Source organism: Marmota monax, unplaced genomic scaffold, assembly GCF_021218885.2.
Source record: "Marmota monax isolate L192 unplaced genomic scaffold, Marmota_monax_Labrador192_F-V1.1 WCK01_AAM20220418_F8-fsc00029, whole genome shotgun sequence".
In the NCBI taxonomy this organism is placed as follows: domain Eukaryota; kingdom Metazoa; phylum Chordata; class Mammalia; order Rodentia; family Sciuridae; genus Marmota; species Marmota monax.
The window spans coordinates 16,534,590-16,551,689 of NW_026693024.1; the positions used below are offsets into that span (position 1 = coordinate 16,534,590).

The 17,100-nt window shown below is 44.8% G+C and overlaps 1 protein-coding gene across 13 annotated transcripts in view; it reads right to left on the reverse strand.

Moving 5' to 3' along the window:
• Atxn1 (ataxin 1) overlaps positions 1–17,041 on the reverse strand; it is a 387,579-nt gene extending 370,538 nt beyond the window's left edge. For 10 of the 13 annotated variants that reach the window (XM_046453378.2, XM_046453377.2, XM_058582406.1 and 7 more), the window contains exons 1-2: positions 16,838–17,041; positions 8,845–8,959 (exon numbers count right to left, since the gene is read on the reverse strand). The gene's annotated coding sequence lies outside the window, so the exon portion shown is untranslated. Of the gene's footprint in view, positions 1–8,844; positions 8,960–15,663; positions 15,909–16,837 lie in introns of those variants that run through there. The other 3 variants (XM_046453384.2, XM_046453385.2, XM_058582413.1) reach the window with 3 other exon arrangements.
• Positions 17,042–17,100: the final 59 nt, after the last annotated feature.

The following is a 17,100-nucleotide window of genomic DNA, read 5'->3' on the forward strand; positions in this document are numbered from 1 at the left end:
TGCAAGTAAGAGAGCCCAAGGAGGGGACTCTAAGCTGAGACTTAAGAACCAAGAAGAGGAAGGGGACATGGCACATCTAAAAGCTGGACACAAGAGAATAGGGCACTTCACAGAAGAAATAATGACGGAGGTGGAGTGGATATAGGGCAATGCACATGACAGGGCTGGAGTGATTAGCAAAGTCCCCCACAACAGGGAACCAGGTTAAGGTCTGGGCCATAAAACACCAGGACAGGAAGTAGGGAGGACCCAGGTGGAAACGTATTTCTGATATTCAGAAATGTTCATTCTGGCTTCAGAGAGGGGAAGGGGTTGAACCAGGACAGGGCTACCTACAGAGAGACCATGGAAGAGGCAGGTACCGCACATGCCAAGCCACCCTGCCTGGCTCAGCCACTAGCCCAAGTTAAGACTTTGAAGCCAGACTTCCCCCAAACTTGATGCCCAGGAAAGGGCTCCCAACCTCCTGCCCAATAGCCCTCTCCAGGGATGAGCTGCACCAGGGTGGGGAGTGGGGTTGTATCACCCTGCATCACCCTCTTTGATCCAACATGGATGGAAATCAAAGCCAAGCAGCTTGTCCCTCCGCAGGGCCCCCCTGTGGGGAGCGGGACTGTGTGAAGAAGTGAAGTCTCCCACCCAGGGTCCTTGGAGTGAAGGCTGACATCAAGGCTTTGAAATTCACGCCCAACATTACAGACTTCTCCCAGGTGCAGGAGGCTGCCATACACTGTTCCCTGGGCAGGACTCCCTAGGATACAGGGACCCATAGTAGAGGGCAGAGAACCCCAGCGCTGGACAGAGGAGATGTGACAGCCAGGGAGCTGGCTCAGGGGGGTAAGGGTCAAAGAGTGAAGAGCAGGTGGGAGGAGAAGGAAAAGGGGGCCCTTGGGAATAGAGACAGAAGGATTCCCAGGAGATCTGTTCTCAGCAAAGCCAACCTGCTAGGCCACCTGGTAAAGAACCTGGAGATGTCCTTCTACTCCTTCCTTCCAGGTTGGCCCAGCATACAATCACAAGAAAAGAGAGATCCCTCACCTAAAAACCTGAACTTTCATCCAACAAAAAGTTTTATTGAAACTTAAAAAAGAAAAAAAAAAAAAGAAAAACGGACCACAAAAATAGCAGCAGCAAATACAACTTTACAAAAAGATTAATATCTAGAACACACAAAGAGCTCAATATACATAGATTAGAAAACATCAAGACTCTCATTTGCTAATTGTGAAGAGGACAATTAGTAAATAAACAGAGATGCAAATATTCTATCTCTGAAAGGGATCAAAGGAATGCAAATGTCAAAACCAAGGAGTGTATTAAATTAGCCACACCAAAAAAAAAAAAAGATAAATCCTACAATTAATCAGGTTGAAGCAAGACACGTTTCTATATCATTAGTAACAATGTAAATTGGTGGAGTCCTTTCAGAAAGCAATTCAGAGCAAACTCCTCTAACTCAGGAATACAGCATTCTGCTGTCAGCTCACCCTACATAACACCTGGGCAAACCCACCCGCAGTCTTGGAACAGTAAGCAGTAAATCAAATGCCAAAACAACATGGAACTGAAGGCAGAACAACTTGATAGAATCTTTGAAGAGATCGTTTGAATGTCAAACATATTAGTTTAGGTGGCAAATGAAAATGTTTATGGGAAGTGGGAAAAAAGCAAAACTGAAAGATAAAAGAAAAAAAAAGATATGTTTCAAATTGTCAAGAACTATAAGACAACCAAGTAAGGTGAGCAAGACTTATGGACCGGATTGGAGGACTCAAAGGGAACTTTCGTTCTGGTTGGCTTCCCTTGGTCATTATAAAGTTTGGGGAATAAATGTTAGACATTAGTATTTCTATCAATCCCAGGGTGGGAAGCACCCTTTTCTGTGAAGTAGATGGACTTGCGGAGGCCGTCATATCCTGATCCTTTCCAGAGCTGAAAGGTGCATCTGGGATCCAAACCCTGGCGCCATGAGCAGCTACTCTCATGCTACCAACAGGGCTCCATCCTTTGTTTTTGCTGGGTTTCCTCCCAGCCCTCAAATGCTGCGGCTTCTCCTTGCATCCTGTAAGTGCACTTGTTTTCATTGTTAGAGAGGTCCCACCCTCTGTGACACCCACACTGAGCACACATGTCATCATTCCAACCATCCTGTAAGACAGGTGTCATCACCCTCCTTTAACAGATGAGGAAACTGAGGACCGCAGATTCCAGAAACATGACCAAGGCCAATTCCAAACATGACCAGAGCTGGATTTCAAGCCCCAGTCCCTCTGATTTCAAACCCTTCACTTTTCCTCACCATTAAATACTGGCTATGCCCCTTCTCTACCTATGAAACAAAGTAAGACGACCAAACAACACAAGACAAAAGAACTCTCAAATGTCACCTCTTCTGTTTGCACTAGCTGCCTGAAGAAACTATTAATAATTACAATGAATCAAGAGGCATCAGTAAAGCTGCTTATAAATTAACCAAAAAGACAGATAACACTGCACACACTAATTGGAAAAGTTGATGCAGAAGAGAAAAGGTATTACCCAGAGACAAAAACCTGCACCTGCAGGTAAAACCAAATGACATCGAAAGGATTTCTACTTACAAATTAAAAGCAGAATATGGCCCTTGATACTACTGCATGGAAGAACTGAGCTTCTGCACGGCTCTTGCAAAAAAATAATTCCACAATTAGCTGAAAGATTCTTTCCAGTTAGGACGCATTCCACCTCCAAAAATAGCTGTTGTTTGGGGCAGGGCAGAGAGAAGAGTAAGAAGAGGCATAGGAAGTATTTAGGTATGAAACTAATAGAGATGAGCTGATAAACGATTTTAGGCACCACTTACGACTTACTCTCTAAATAATGACACAATAAGAGCTAAAGTATAAAGTCTAATTAACTACAAAACCTCACAAAGTCAAACAAGAGCAAAAGATGTTTGACAGAAGCCAAGGTCTTGGGGGGAGCGGAGAGGAAAAATCACAATAAAAATCTATTCAAGGAACTGTAAAATGTCACAGGCAGAAGGAGCCTGAGAGATTCTTTCTTGCAACCTCCGTATTTTCTGCAGATGGGAAACTGAGGCTCAGCAAGGTCAGAGTGGGCAGCCCAAGTAACCTGGGCTGTAAACTGTCGTCAACTGCTTTCTTCTCAACCACACTCTCTCGGCACCAGAGTGGAGAGCTACTCCATTTCGAATCATATTTTTAAAAGAGCATTAAATATTCTCGAAAGATTAAATTCCTTTTTAATAATTTTCCAATGCACGGGGGTACATGTCTGGAAAGAGGCCTGCTTTTGATTCCCCTTGGAAAACTGTACACTGCTCTGTGTTGAACCCAGTACTGAGTGAAATATTAACAGGCCACATAATGGTCCCAGTGTTTCTTTGGGAAAGCTTCAACAGAATTCCAGAAACTCGTCCCCCAGGCCGACGGTGGTGTTTCTGGAGCCCACGGTAAACTCCATCCTCGGCTCAACAAGCCCATCACTGTTAAGTAACTCATCAGAAAATAAAGAGGGAATTACCAAGGGGGAATTGCCAAGCAATTAGTTCTCTGAAGCAGATGACACACAACTGTTGTAGGGAGGAGCTTCCCGGCTAGTCATATGTCAGAGTCAGAGTCTACTAATCTGTAAATAAAAATTCATCACATATGATTACAGCTGTGATGTCGACTGGAGCTGCCAGGCAATCGCACGGGAGCGAATCTCAAGGCCTCTTCAATTCCCAGTGTCTGTGAAGGGAGAGGCTCTGCAGGTAAATATGAAAAAAAAAAAGAAAAAGAAAAAACCCGAAAAGCAACAACAACAGCGAAATTGACATCAGAAAGTCAATCCGGGGTTCCTTGAGCTGGTTGAGGAACGTGACCTTTCTTCCTCCGGACATGAATTGGCTAAGATCCCTTCACTGGTCCAGGGAAGGGGAGAAAATGAGGCACTCGCCGAGGCAGGCAGGGGGGATGGGCGATCTGAGCTTCCCGCGGCCACCCCACTGCAGCCTGAGCTCCCTCCACTGGGAGCCTGCAGTGAGGGCCACACCACCACCCAGCACGGCACACGGGGAGAGAAAGAGATCGTGTCTGCCAAATCTTGCGCGCTGAGCGGTGACCCAGAGAAGCTCTTTTAAAAGTCAAAAGTTCATCGTCTCCCTGGGACTCTGGATGCCAAGCAACATCTGGAGCCAACTTAAGCCAATCCTCTGAAACAGATAAGCATATTGCCTGTGTCATCGTTTTCTCCAATTAATAATTACTGGAAGTGCGTAGGAATCTCAGGGAGGAATGAGGCAGAGGGAAAGAAATGGAGGAGACTCTACAAGACAGCCTGTATCCGAAAGCCTGTGGGTGACTCTGGGTGGACAGGCAGGCAGGCCTAGAAGTGGGAAGCTCCTGGCCCAGGAACCCTTCGCCGAGCCTCACCTCTGAGAGCACACTAGACCTGGGTTACGCTTCTCTAAATCTTACTCCTGGCATGCCCTGCCTTGTGTATCTGCCCGTAAGCTTCTTATAGACAGGCTCAGAGCTTGGGAGATAATCTATAGCCAAAATCAAGAGGGAAACTGGGATCCGAGCATGACCATAATCACTTAACTCCTGGGCCAACATGGGCAAGTTACTTACCCTCTCTGTGCTAGTTTTCTCATCTATGAAATGAGGATTACCAGAGTGCCTATAAGAAAGGGCCACAGTGACAATTCTGTGGGTTACTATTCAGAGTGATAATCGTGAACAACTGATCATCTCTGCATTCTCTTTCATGCCTTCCTGGTGTATCCTGTCTCACACAGTAAAACTGTTTTCCCCATCCCTCTCACTTCTGTCCTAATCCTCCTCTCTGAAGAAAGTTAGGTAAATCACTGCCTTGACTCTAAGCATCAGCAGATAGTACAGAAACCCACCTTAATAACTCAGGCCAAAAAAAAAAAATCTTAGCTAACCCTCAAGTTGGCCCTAACTACACGAACACAGACTGCTCCCTAGCACCCATGGAACCAGATCCTTCCCCTCCCCTATGAGCCATGAAATCTTAGACTAGCTTTCTCCCCAGAACTAAGGCTCACCCATTCTGTATTTCCTTACCTTCTACAAAATATAAATTAAAAGCCACACACTGTTCAAAGAGCCATGTCTAGAAGTTTGGTGTCTCTACCTCCCTCCCCTCTTTATAATATGTGTGTGTGTGTGTGTGTGTGTGTGTGTATATATATATATATATATATATATATATATATATACACTTTTTTTTAAAGTCTGCAGAAAGCCTCTGGTAAGCCCTCTAATGTTCCAAAACATACCCATATTAATGGGATTTATCAAAGTACCGTAAACGAATTGCCACAAACGAACAATTGCTACGGAGTCAAGCAGACAGCACAATGTCATTTAAGCACATCACAGGAGATGAGTGAACCCACAGTGCAGAAGATCAAAGGAAACCCTGGGACTGTTGTCTCTACGTACAGGGCACCACTGAAAATCTTCTTCATGAAATTGTTTAGGGGGAAATAGAAGAATCATTTGTTTAAATGAAAACTCCCGCGTGTGCTGAATTTCAAAAGCTGCGCGCATTTTCACACACTCACATATTAGACGCAGCTGAAATTACATCCAGTTCCTATTTTTTTGAATAGGAACTGGATGTAATTTACAGGAATAAAGGTCTTGCTGAGATTTCATTGAGTGGCAGTTCAGCTCTTGGTTTCCAAGGTGCCCAAGCTTTGGGGGGAGGGAGGGAATCCCCATTATGCACCCACACAGCATCCGGGTTCCTCCACCTCACCCTCTTCACCCCAGGTCCTGAAGAGGAGGCTCAGGTAGGCTGTGCCCTCCAATTTCCCAGCCAGCCACCCTTCCCTCCACGAATCCTAGGCCACCATCTGTCAGCCCTGAAATGCAGTCCTCTCCCGCCTTGGGTCTAGCTCTTTGCCAGACACAGGAACTCAAAGCCCAATTTCCAAGATCACTTTTATGCCAATGACTCCTCCAAATTGACTGCAACCATTTTATTCCCACCCTCCCTACCGTCTGCCTGACTCCAGAATAGATAGAGGCCAGCACCTGTGTTTCCACCAGGGTGGCCTGGTCAGTAACATACTGAGCACTTGCTGATGACATCCCAGCCACTTACATGGCTGTCCTTGGGCTCCATCCATCACCTCCCACACCAATGCAATCCAGCCCCCAGAGATCGGCTCCAGTGGCCCTCCTCTGCAGCCCTCCCTGGTCCCTCTTCTGAATTCCTCCCCAGAAAGTGCAAGCCACCGGCTTCTGCCTTGTGTTCGATATTTCAGAACATTCCTTCTTTCCCCTGCCTGACCATGAAGATGATAACCTCCTTCCGGCAGCTCTTACTCATTTCCATTTCTACAGCACCGTGAAGTCATTTAAAAAACACACACACACACAATATGAATAAATGAATGAATCATTTCTTTACATAGATAGTAACTGTGAACTAGTTAGGTCATAACTTGCTATAGCTATATCATATTTATAAAATGACTAGAACCAGAAATAATTGTAATCCAGGCTTTCATTTAAAAAAAAGAAAAAACTTAATGAACATAACTGAGTACAACATGAATGATACCGTTCCCCTGCCCACATTTAGTCATCTGTCACGAGGACTGTAATGAGGCCATTATTTATGCCAAATGTTTAGATAATGCGTATAAGCTTCCTTTAAATGCAATCACAGAAAATGTCAGCTGCTAAAAATTCAAGGTGACTTTGCACTATTTTGTCAGCAATACAATATGAGTATTCATAAGACGGACTTGCTTATTAGACTAGAAACACGTGAGTCTCTTCTCCAAGAGCTGCACGTGACCCAAAGGTAGGAATTCTTGCTGGTTTCTTCACAATAAAATTCTTGAGATACTTTTTTATGACCAGCGACTCTCTTTATAAATACCACAGGTTAAAAAAATCATTGCATATTTATACACCCTATATGCAACTGAGCCAGATTCCCCCAAAACTGCAATGTGAGGATTTTCCTCCTGGCATCTAACTGCTAAATGGGGACCCCACGGAGCAAGAAATCAACAGGAAGGCACCCACCCTTCCCATTAGCTGACACCTGTAGCCCTTAAGAAGCTTATCCTTGCAGTTACTCTACATTATTCTCTTTCCATTTAAAGAGCACCTCTCTAATCCACAGCCCATAAAACATAATAAACCTAGTTCCATAATTCACAAGAATACAATGTTGGTGACAGCTCCCTCTCCCCTCCCTCTTGTCCCCCAGAGGACTCTGCCAGCTCCCCTTTTTGAGGCTTAGTGCTTATGTCACTCAGGGCTTTGTTTTCACTCAGACCACAAATAACCATTTATGCCCACAATTCATCAGTTCATCTTATAACAAAAAAAAAAATCGTAATTAAAAAAAAAAGCAAAAACATGCACATACATCCTACCGCAGTAAGGGAGTGGTGAAATCCAGAATTTACAATTTAGAAAAAAAATAGAAGGCACACTGGCTTTGCAGAGTTGCAAATGTCGACAGGGTTGGTCCAAAGACCAAGGTCTAGGTATATTTACCTGTTCCTAGTCATGTATGGCCTGAAAAAACAAGCCCAGTACAAGCACCCTGCCCAGAAACAAGTTACTTGCTCACAGTGGAGGCTGATGTTAACAGTCCCGAGCCACTGGCCAAGCACCACTCCACCCACAGTACATCCATCATTTCCTCCATCCTCCTGACAGCCCTGTGTGCCGTCTGCATCTTACTCACAAGGAAACTGAGGTATGGGAAGGATGCAGGACTGGTCGAGGTCAGAGAAGTGCCTCCCACTTTTAAGCCCAGATGGGCTACTTTCAGAGCTCTGGGCTCTGAGAGGCCATGGAATTCATAAGTAACTTAACTGATTTTAAGTGTAGAGAAGGAGAAATGGGGTGAATCGTTCTCAAAATGAACATTCTTGAAAAGCAAATACCCACCTCTGGGCAAATGTGAGGTTTGGTAAAAGAAGACAGTGCTTCTCACCAACTAAGGAAACAGACCGTTCCCAAACCCATGCAGCATCAACACCTGGAAGAGTAATGAGTTCAGGGAACCAGCAGGGAACATTTTGAGTCGGGAGTTCCAGGGTGGAGCCTCAACTTCTCCCTAGGTGATTCTGCTGCCTACCCAGGCTTGGGAACCTCTGATCTAGCCTATTTCCACAGATTCCAACAGGACTGCTCCCAAGGCAAATAGAAATTGATCTCCTATTTTCTATTTCACAGTCTCTCTGGGTTGCGTACACCTCTGTTGGCCATCTCCTGTTACCCCATGTCCCAGCTAGCTCTGGATTTCATTCATGGCCATACCCTCTAGTTTTCTCCTTAACGAGAACCATGAGTCATCAGCCCTCACATAACACCCTGTGCTACATGAACCTCCAAGCCAAAAGAATTTACCGTATGTGAGGAAAGCAGGAAGTTGTAAAATCCGAACAGACACAAAGAAATTCAAGATGCAAAAAAATACTAGTTGCCAATGATCAAGCAACCAGTTCTGGTTCTCCCCTACGTCCGGATTCTAATACAAGCAAAACCTAAAATGTGAAAACTGACACTGAAGATATCTGATAGCATAACATGCTTAATTGTCTTCAGGAAAAGTGACGATTAAAACGGTCAGGCTCAAGTCCCGAACGGCAGCAATCTATTGTCACAAAGTCAAATACAGACTTCTTCAGGAACCAAATAATTTAAACCAAACGGAAGCCTTAATCCAAATGTATATATAAAAAAAAATCAGAGCGATTTCTCAATTTCCCACACAGTATAGGTTGCAAAGAAAATGACATTCAACATTCTACCCTCCGATGGAAAACAAGGAGCTTCGCACAACTCTCACCTGACATGCGATGCACTTCCCTGTGGTGGCAGTGGGGAACGAGATTGCTGTGTAAGGAGGACAGACGGATCTGCAGCTTGAATGGACCACCCTGGTGACTAGGTGCACGATGCTCCTGCAAGGGTCCAGGAAGCACAGGAGAGAAGATCCAAAATGAAAAAAAAAAACCAGAATAAACTGCTTTTAAAAAGAAGTCCATCTTAGGGGTCTACGCACTGAAATATGAATTTTAAGAACATCGGATTTTGCAATTTGTTTTACGACCATTACACAGACACCAGCCGGCTCAAAAAGCAGATCTGGTTTCATACCCCAAGGCTCAGAGGGAAGCCAACACACAGAAAGGTCATCACTTCAGTCGAATTAGAAGCATGGTCTCCCCAGTCGAGCCGTCCACTGTCACTGTTTTCTTCAACGATTCTAGACAAACATCTGATAAACACATGCTGATACCCACGAGGACTATCAGGTGGAAATGAACATGGACTAAATAGTAATCGAGCCAAAGCCTAATTTTAATGTGGCACATATTATCTGTCAACAGGCAACTTGAGAAAGGATCATGGAAGAACTTAGCTGGTAGCATACGAGTCCAGTGGGTTACAGAAAAGTAGAAGATGAAGAAGAGCATTTTAACATGTGCACACGTTCCCCACTAGACTTTCCACCCCAAATCACTTAATGATTGAATGTATGTCTATGTCATTTTCACTTTGCCACAATACCTCACACACGGTCAGGTAAAAATTACCACTATATGATGCAAGAGTGAATGGTGTGAATGGGTGGATGAGAGAAGAAATGGATGTTCCATATACCTTTCCCTCAGGGAGCTTGGTGCCTGTAGTAGTTTTTGGGAAGTAAAGACCTATGCGTAAAAATGGAAGAAGTTGAGGGCTTGATCTATTAACAATTTATCCCTACCCATTAAAATTATATTTTTAAATACTGGTGATACCCAATTATCCACATTAGAGACAAAGAACCAGTAGCCCAGCTTGATAAAATAATCCCCAAACTAGGAAACCCTGAGCTGATTTACAGTCTTTGATTGCTGGAGCTGATCCGCACATTTGTTTAGGCTGATTTTAAATTTAGTTTGGGTTTCCTAAGCTCACGCCAGGGAACAGTAGGAAGGAGAAGGCCCAGAATTACACTGGGTGTCAGAAAGAAACTATTCTGGAGCTATGAATTTGATCTCTAATGTGAATAATCTGTAAACAGGTAAGTGAGCCAATTATCCTTGGGTACATGGCAACACATCTCAGTAGTCATGATTATTTTCATCCTTACACACTCGCTATTTTTAAGAGCACAGCCCAGCTGGAAAGGAAAATAACTTCTATTTCTTTCCAGCACTTTTCAAAGCAATGAATAGTAGCCAAAGTATTCTTCCTTCTAACTAATCCATTCACCAAGCATTTATTTAAGCATCTATTGTATGCCTGGGACTGCCATGCAAAAGAACTTTTGTAGCCTGTGGCTTCACCATGTGAAATCTGTGTATAAAGAAGGAGGAAAAGTTGATGTCGACTCTAGTGTCCTTTAAATCCTTGGAAGCCACAGTCCCTCCACCAAGAAGTCTGTGGAGTTACAAACAGTGGCCAAGTCAAACAGAAGTTCACAAAACTCTCTTGAATCTTAGTGCTTCCTGAAAGCGGAGAGGGAAGTCTTGATTTTACCTGGTAACATCTAAAACGTGCTTCACAAGACTTTGGTAATCATTTTGCAACAAGCTGTAGGTGCCATGGATTTGCAGGGAGTGGGGAGTGCTGGGTGAGCTCACAGTTGGGAGAGTGTTTGCTCGTCTATCTACGTGTGTGTGCACACAATTCTATTTACCTATCACCTGGCAGATAAGATTTTATGGAGTCCAAATTACAGTCCCCTCCCATTCTGCTGAAATGCAGAGAACAGTCAAATGTGATGCAAATGCCGTAAAATATTAATTTACTCTCACATTGGTCCACCTGCTTATTTCAAAAGGATCTGTGTTGCTACAAGAGTTGGGGTAACACAGAGAGCTGATGTAACTTGTTATAGTCCATCAGAGGGAAGAAACAGGAATAAACACAGGGTGAATTCGTTGCCAAATCACACTAACAGTATACAAGAAACAATAACCTAGAGGATGTTTTATATGATGATACGCAATAAAAGTGGAATATTTACTATTGCAAAAGCACAGTGGAGCATAAAATACAACACTATTCATAGTGGAAGATGACCAAGAAAGGTGGCCCCAATAATACAGACATGGTGGGCTATACAGACCAGGAGATAATGTGGGAGACAGGGCCCAAGCTAAGGGCACAATAAAGGTAACTTTGTTTTACACAGTGACAGAAATGCACATTCTCTTTGAAGGTCAGAGCATAAGAGCTTAGAGGTTTAGCCAATATGGCAGTTGTCACTCAAAACTTCTGCTTCCTAACTCCCTCCATAAAGAGCACCTTTGACAAAGGAGTTCATCTTAGCTTACACCAAAACAGTCAGGGGGATCCCTGCCCTGTGCAGTCACAAACTCTGATTACACTACAATGAGTATTCTGAAGAGGAGTTTTTAGGTAGGATACAATTTTTGCTTATTTTATGGCAATTAGTGTTGTTTTTATTACTTCACAAATGGGACGAATTAAAAGTGATAGAAAAATCAATGAAACATTTCTGTTAACATCAAATATATCCAATAAAATATAATGCTTGTTGCTTTTTTGTTTGTAATAGTTTGAAACATGTTTTAGTACATGTGGGATAGTGGTAATGTGCAGTATAAATATTTATAGTACATCAGTCTGAAAGATTCAGATTTATGAGGATTATTAAATATGTTGCTAACTGATAAAGACCAAATAGAATTATATAATATGAATATAATTATTAAAGAAGGAAAAAAATTAAAAGTTTCTACAAAAACATATGGTTTACCTTACACAATACTCTTTTCCTTCTGTAAATTTTAAGCATTGATATTTTTAAAAACCTCAATCTAATTACAGCTTTCAGCCAACATTTTAAAAAATTATAAAACTAGCACCCTATATATTCATAATTATATTATAGCTTTTTAAAGAAAATTCAAGAATAAATATTTTCTATTAAACTAAATTAAGTGAAACTAAAATGTGAACAGGGTCCTTGATGACTCGAAGAGTCATATCTTAAAAACAAAAGAAGTGTGACATGTAAGTCCCGGAACAGAAATCACTACTTCTCTTGGCATTTCTACAACTTATTGTTTTCAATGCATTTTTAAAAATAAGAAGGGACTGATTCTGACTTACCTTGGAAGTATGACCAGAATGAAATCTTCATTCTGGTCATACTTCAAAGTATTTTAGCTACACTGATCTAAATGTTTCACAGAAGCCAAACTATTACATTACTTTGAAAATGTAAAGCAATGCGCATCAAATAATCTCTTTTTCCCTAAAAAAGATAGTCTGTCTTGCTGCACTGTGTCGCTTTACCTAAGCAGACAGTTAAGCTTTTCAGAGTCTAAACTACATTTTCTTTCAGATAACTATGGCTTAAAGAATTCACAACCACTCCTGCATTCACCTACTTCCATGAGTTTCAGGGTTTTAGTAAAACACAGTTATTGACTAACTTCTAATGGGAAACAAAGTGAGCCGGCTGTTAACAATGTGTTAGTCATCAGAAACTGTCATTCAAGGTATGTGCAGAAGCAAAATCCACTTGACATTTCAGAATGGGAAAAAAAAGAAAGAAAGGCACCACATTACTCAGAAAGAATGTGAGTCCTTGAACTCTATAATGACAACAGAAACAGGAGCCATAGAAATGTTTACTAATTTTTTAATAATCTCTTAAAGCTGGCCTTTCCCAGGACTCCCAGACAACTTAAGGTATGTTGAAACTTATGGCTATCCTCAGACATTTGACATATAACCTACGAGCTAAAGAGATTTTCTTTAATCTTTCTCTAAAAGGCAATTTAGAGGCCTGATGCCTAGTGATAACATTTCTAAAAAACTGCTATTTCTGTTTACCAAACCCCTTTAAAACGAAATCTAGAGAGAAACATATGGTCTTACCCAGTTCTCAATCGAAAGCAAACATTTCTCATATTTTTTAGCATGAATTTGTTTGTGTACTGAAAAACGACAAGTACACGTTTTATGGCAAGTAGAGCAATTTTCTGCATGCTGTGAAATAGAATCCAGGACCTCTAAGGCATTGTGTAACACTTAAACTGTGCCTTATTTTGTATCCTCACTTCTCCTGTATTTACCTCCCAGAAATAATAGCTCATTTTAACCACAGCAGAGCTTCATCTGACCAGTCATAGTGAATTTACCAGCCACGTAAACTCATTAACCAGTAGAAACTCATAAACCCCCTGTGAGGAGAGTTGAGTAGCTCTCAGTCCTGGGAGAAGGGCGGGAGGGTATGATTTACCACTTTAGCTAGGCAGCCATAAAACTGTAAATGGACTAGCAGAGTCACCATTAAATCATCACACTATTATTCTCAATTATTGTTTCTTTCAAATATTACGGTTATTAAAATATTCCTCCTTATTTGGGCTGCCTGAACAGCACAGAGCTTCAACAACTAATGCCACTTTTCTTTTTTTTTCCATATTATTATTTTTCTTGGTTTAGCAGTCTTTAAAAGGGGGTGACCTAATGCAAAGACCAGAATTCTGCTCATTAAATTATATCCAAAAATAGAGTGCAAGTTGTTTATGTGTAAAAGCACCACACATTGTCAGTCAACCGGCTGTAGGCTTCTATTGTCTTTCTCTCAACTGAGAAAATAATTATTTTTAAATTACTATTAAGGTTCACAGCCAACAAATCCAAAGGAAGAATGAATACATTCAGCCTGCCTGCTTACTGTCAGTACCACTTTTTTAATAATGGCTATAAAATTTTAAGATGTAACAAGAGGGATATACTTATTCCAAATATGTTACATCCCCCAAATAAAACCTTTAGAAAGCCAGCCAGCACTATAGGCATCTGGGTTCCAAAGGATGGGTGTTCTTCACACTTGAAAGGGTTAAGGGCCTGGAAGGCCCAAGGCACTAGACTGCAAAAGAAATGTTGCTTTAGTAAGCTCTGAAAGGTTTCTAACAAGTACCAAATACTTGTTGATCTGTTCACAATAAACACCAGCAGGATTGTCAGGCTCCTTTCACTGTCTGGGGAGATGCATTTACATACTGTACCCAGTAAGAACAGCTTGTTGGTATCCTTCATAAAAGTTGAGTAGAAGCCTCATTCAGTGTCTGCCGTCCGAATGACTGAAAGAAGATGCCATTGAAATAGTGAAGTCTCTCATCTGGCTTGGGCAGCATAAATGCTGTGCATAAAACACTTGGAGTAGTTCAGGCAAACCCACCTGAATGGACGAGGAACACTGTCTGTTGCCATGGCAGCCTGATCTAATTACATGAGTGATCAGGGCTGGAGTAAGTGCAGGGAAAACCTACACCACTGACACCTACATGCATGATGAGTAAGGCAGGCAGGAGGTTCAGGGGAGCCCTTCCACCTCTGCTTTATGTGGAAGGTGGCATTCAAGCCCATTTATTTGCAGAGCTGCTAAAATATTGACTGATGCATGCACAGTTAGAGGACAGTCAGAGGAGATTAAATGCCACTGCATTAGCAGTAATGTGCAATCCCTTTCCAAGAGTTCCTGTGTTGGATTTTCTCTTCCACCTCTCCCTTGGCTTCCCCATAGCTTCATTCCAAAAAAAAAACAAACAAACAAACAAAAAAAAACTTAGGTATAAAACTCCCTTTACCCTCAAATAAACCAGAGGGTGGGTTTAACAGGGTCTTCTAAGAACTGCAAGTCCTTTCAGAAACCCAAACACAAGTGACTTAGCTAACATTGTTGAAAAAGTAACCCATTCTGCCTAAAAATAGCCAGCAAGTAACTACCCACTGCTGTGTGCAATATATAACGATGATGTTTAAATATTAAGAACAGACTGCATTATAAAACACAAATGTCATTGAGATGTGACTACTAGATTGCCAAGGGAGAACTTATTTGCATACACACATTCCCATGCATGCACGACAGGATGTGAACGGAGAATGCCACTCTAAAGCATTAGTTTTTATTCTGTGGGTGTAATAGGGTCTTCTAATTTTGCTAATTGTATCCTGTGGATCTCTCAGGGAAGCTAAGAATCTCTTCGGGGACAGAACCAGTTTGGAGGAGTCCCTACTGCACAACATACGGTAAACAAAATAAAAATAGCTTGCCGTTCTTGTTAGCCACATCGCGCATTATATAACCGGCTTCCGACTGGCTTTTTTTTTTTACCCCCTCCGCCCTTACTACTCTTCAGTAATTTCCCAATCTTCCCAAGTATTTATATTACCCTCTTATCTGTAGGATTATATACCGAGAAAGCAAAACAAAACAGCAGCCACGGGATCGAACCGAACCCCACGGTCTTAGAAACTGATTTTCTGTTTTGTTTTGTTGTTTTTCTGGCAGTCTTGATCCCCACCCTCCTTCCACCCCCCATTAAGGTTCTTGCTCAACCACCCTAGAAAACCTGAATTGTTTCATCGCTTCCAGTCAGCCCCCTACGTGGTCTGCAATAAAATGAAAGCACAAGCCACAGAGTTTAAGAAGGCGGCCTGAGGGCGGGGGGGCTAAAGAGGAGATCGAGGCGCTGCACTGTCCAAGTGGCCACCGAGGGACCCCTCCACGTCGCGATGGCCCTCGCCCCCCGCCCCGGCGCGCGCGCGCGCACACACACACACACGCGAGCACACACACGCGCACTCACTCACACACTCACGCCGCGCTCAGACACCGCCTCACCTCTCGCTCCGCCCGTCCGGCCCGGGTCCCTGCCCCCTGCGGGACCGGCCTGCGCGCTCGGCTGGAACCACGTAGGAGGCGGCGGCGGCGGCGGGAGTGGCGGAGTCTCCGGCTGGCCCGGAGAGAAGGAGCAGCGGGGCTCCAGGGCGCATCCCAATCCCCGCAGCGCCTCCTCCTCCGCCGCCGCCTCCTCCTTCCCCTCCTCCTGGCTTCATTCACCCTTCCAGTTGCCGCGCAGCCGTTCACTCCCGGTGAGGCCAGCGCCTGCCGCGGCTCCTCTGCTCCTGCCTCGGGCGCTGGCGGGGGCGCCCGCCCGGGCTGGGGCGCTCGCGGGCTCCCAGCTCCGGGCGGCGGCGGCGGCTGCACATGATCAGGAAGCGGCAGCACCAACAGGGCGGCGGTGGCGGCGGCAGCCAGGGCCGCCACTGCCCCTCCTGCCGCGCTCCGGCACTCGCACACCCCTTCCCCCCGCGCGGCTGCCCCTCTGTGTCCCAAGCCTGGCATCACCGAGCGCAAAGTCCCGGTCGGATTGCCGGCTCAGTCCCCTCGGCTGCCGAAAACCCGGGGAGGCCGGCCTCCGCGCAAAGACCCCGGCCCGGGGCGCCGGGGCCAGGTGACCACCCGCAGGGAAGTCCAGCCCTCCCCGAGTCCCAGTGGCTCTCACCGCCCCCACCGGGGAGGGGGAACGCGAAGGGGACAGGGCGACCCCCGGCCGCCGCCTCCTCCCCCTGCGCCACCGGGAGGGAGGAGGACATGGCTCTCCGCGCTCGCGGCCGGACCGGCAGTCGCCGGAGAGGGGCGCCGCCGCTGCTCTCCTGTCCGCGCCCCCCGCCCGGGCGCGCCCCCTCGCCCGACGGGCGCCCACCCGGGCCTTGGCAGCCCCCCTGCTGGCCGTCCCTGCTCCCAGAGTGGGGCATCGGCCCGGGAGGCTGAAGCCGGGGACTGTTGTATGTACACACACACACACACACACACACACAACACGACGCGTCGGTTTCCTTCGCTCCTCTTCCAGCTGTTTTCCGTGCAGCCGATTGGGATTTGGGGTTTGTTTGCTGGTTGTTGCTTTTGCCCCTCTCGGGAGAGCGGGGTGGGGGGTGATTTTAATCTAAATAAGGGGAGAGGGGGAGGGGTAGAGAAAGAATCAGAGGAGGAAAAAAAAATAGCCACTTACTGTAAAGTGTAAATAGATCTGGGGTTGCGTGGGGAAGGGGGGACAGAGGGAGAGAAACAATGTCTTGCGGCTGCTGTCGCTCTGGCGGCTGCTCCACGGGGCTTGTTTTGGATCCCCCTGCAGTGAAACAGGTCCTGTACGGCTCCGCCACTGTAGTAGAAATGATGTCTGCGGTATACTCTGCTCTCTCCTCCTCCTCCTCCCCCTCCTCCCGCTCCCCTCCCCTCCCTCCTCCCTGCGCCCGCCCTCCCTCCCTCGCGCTC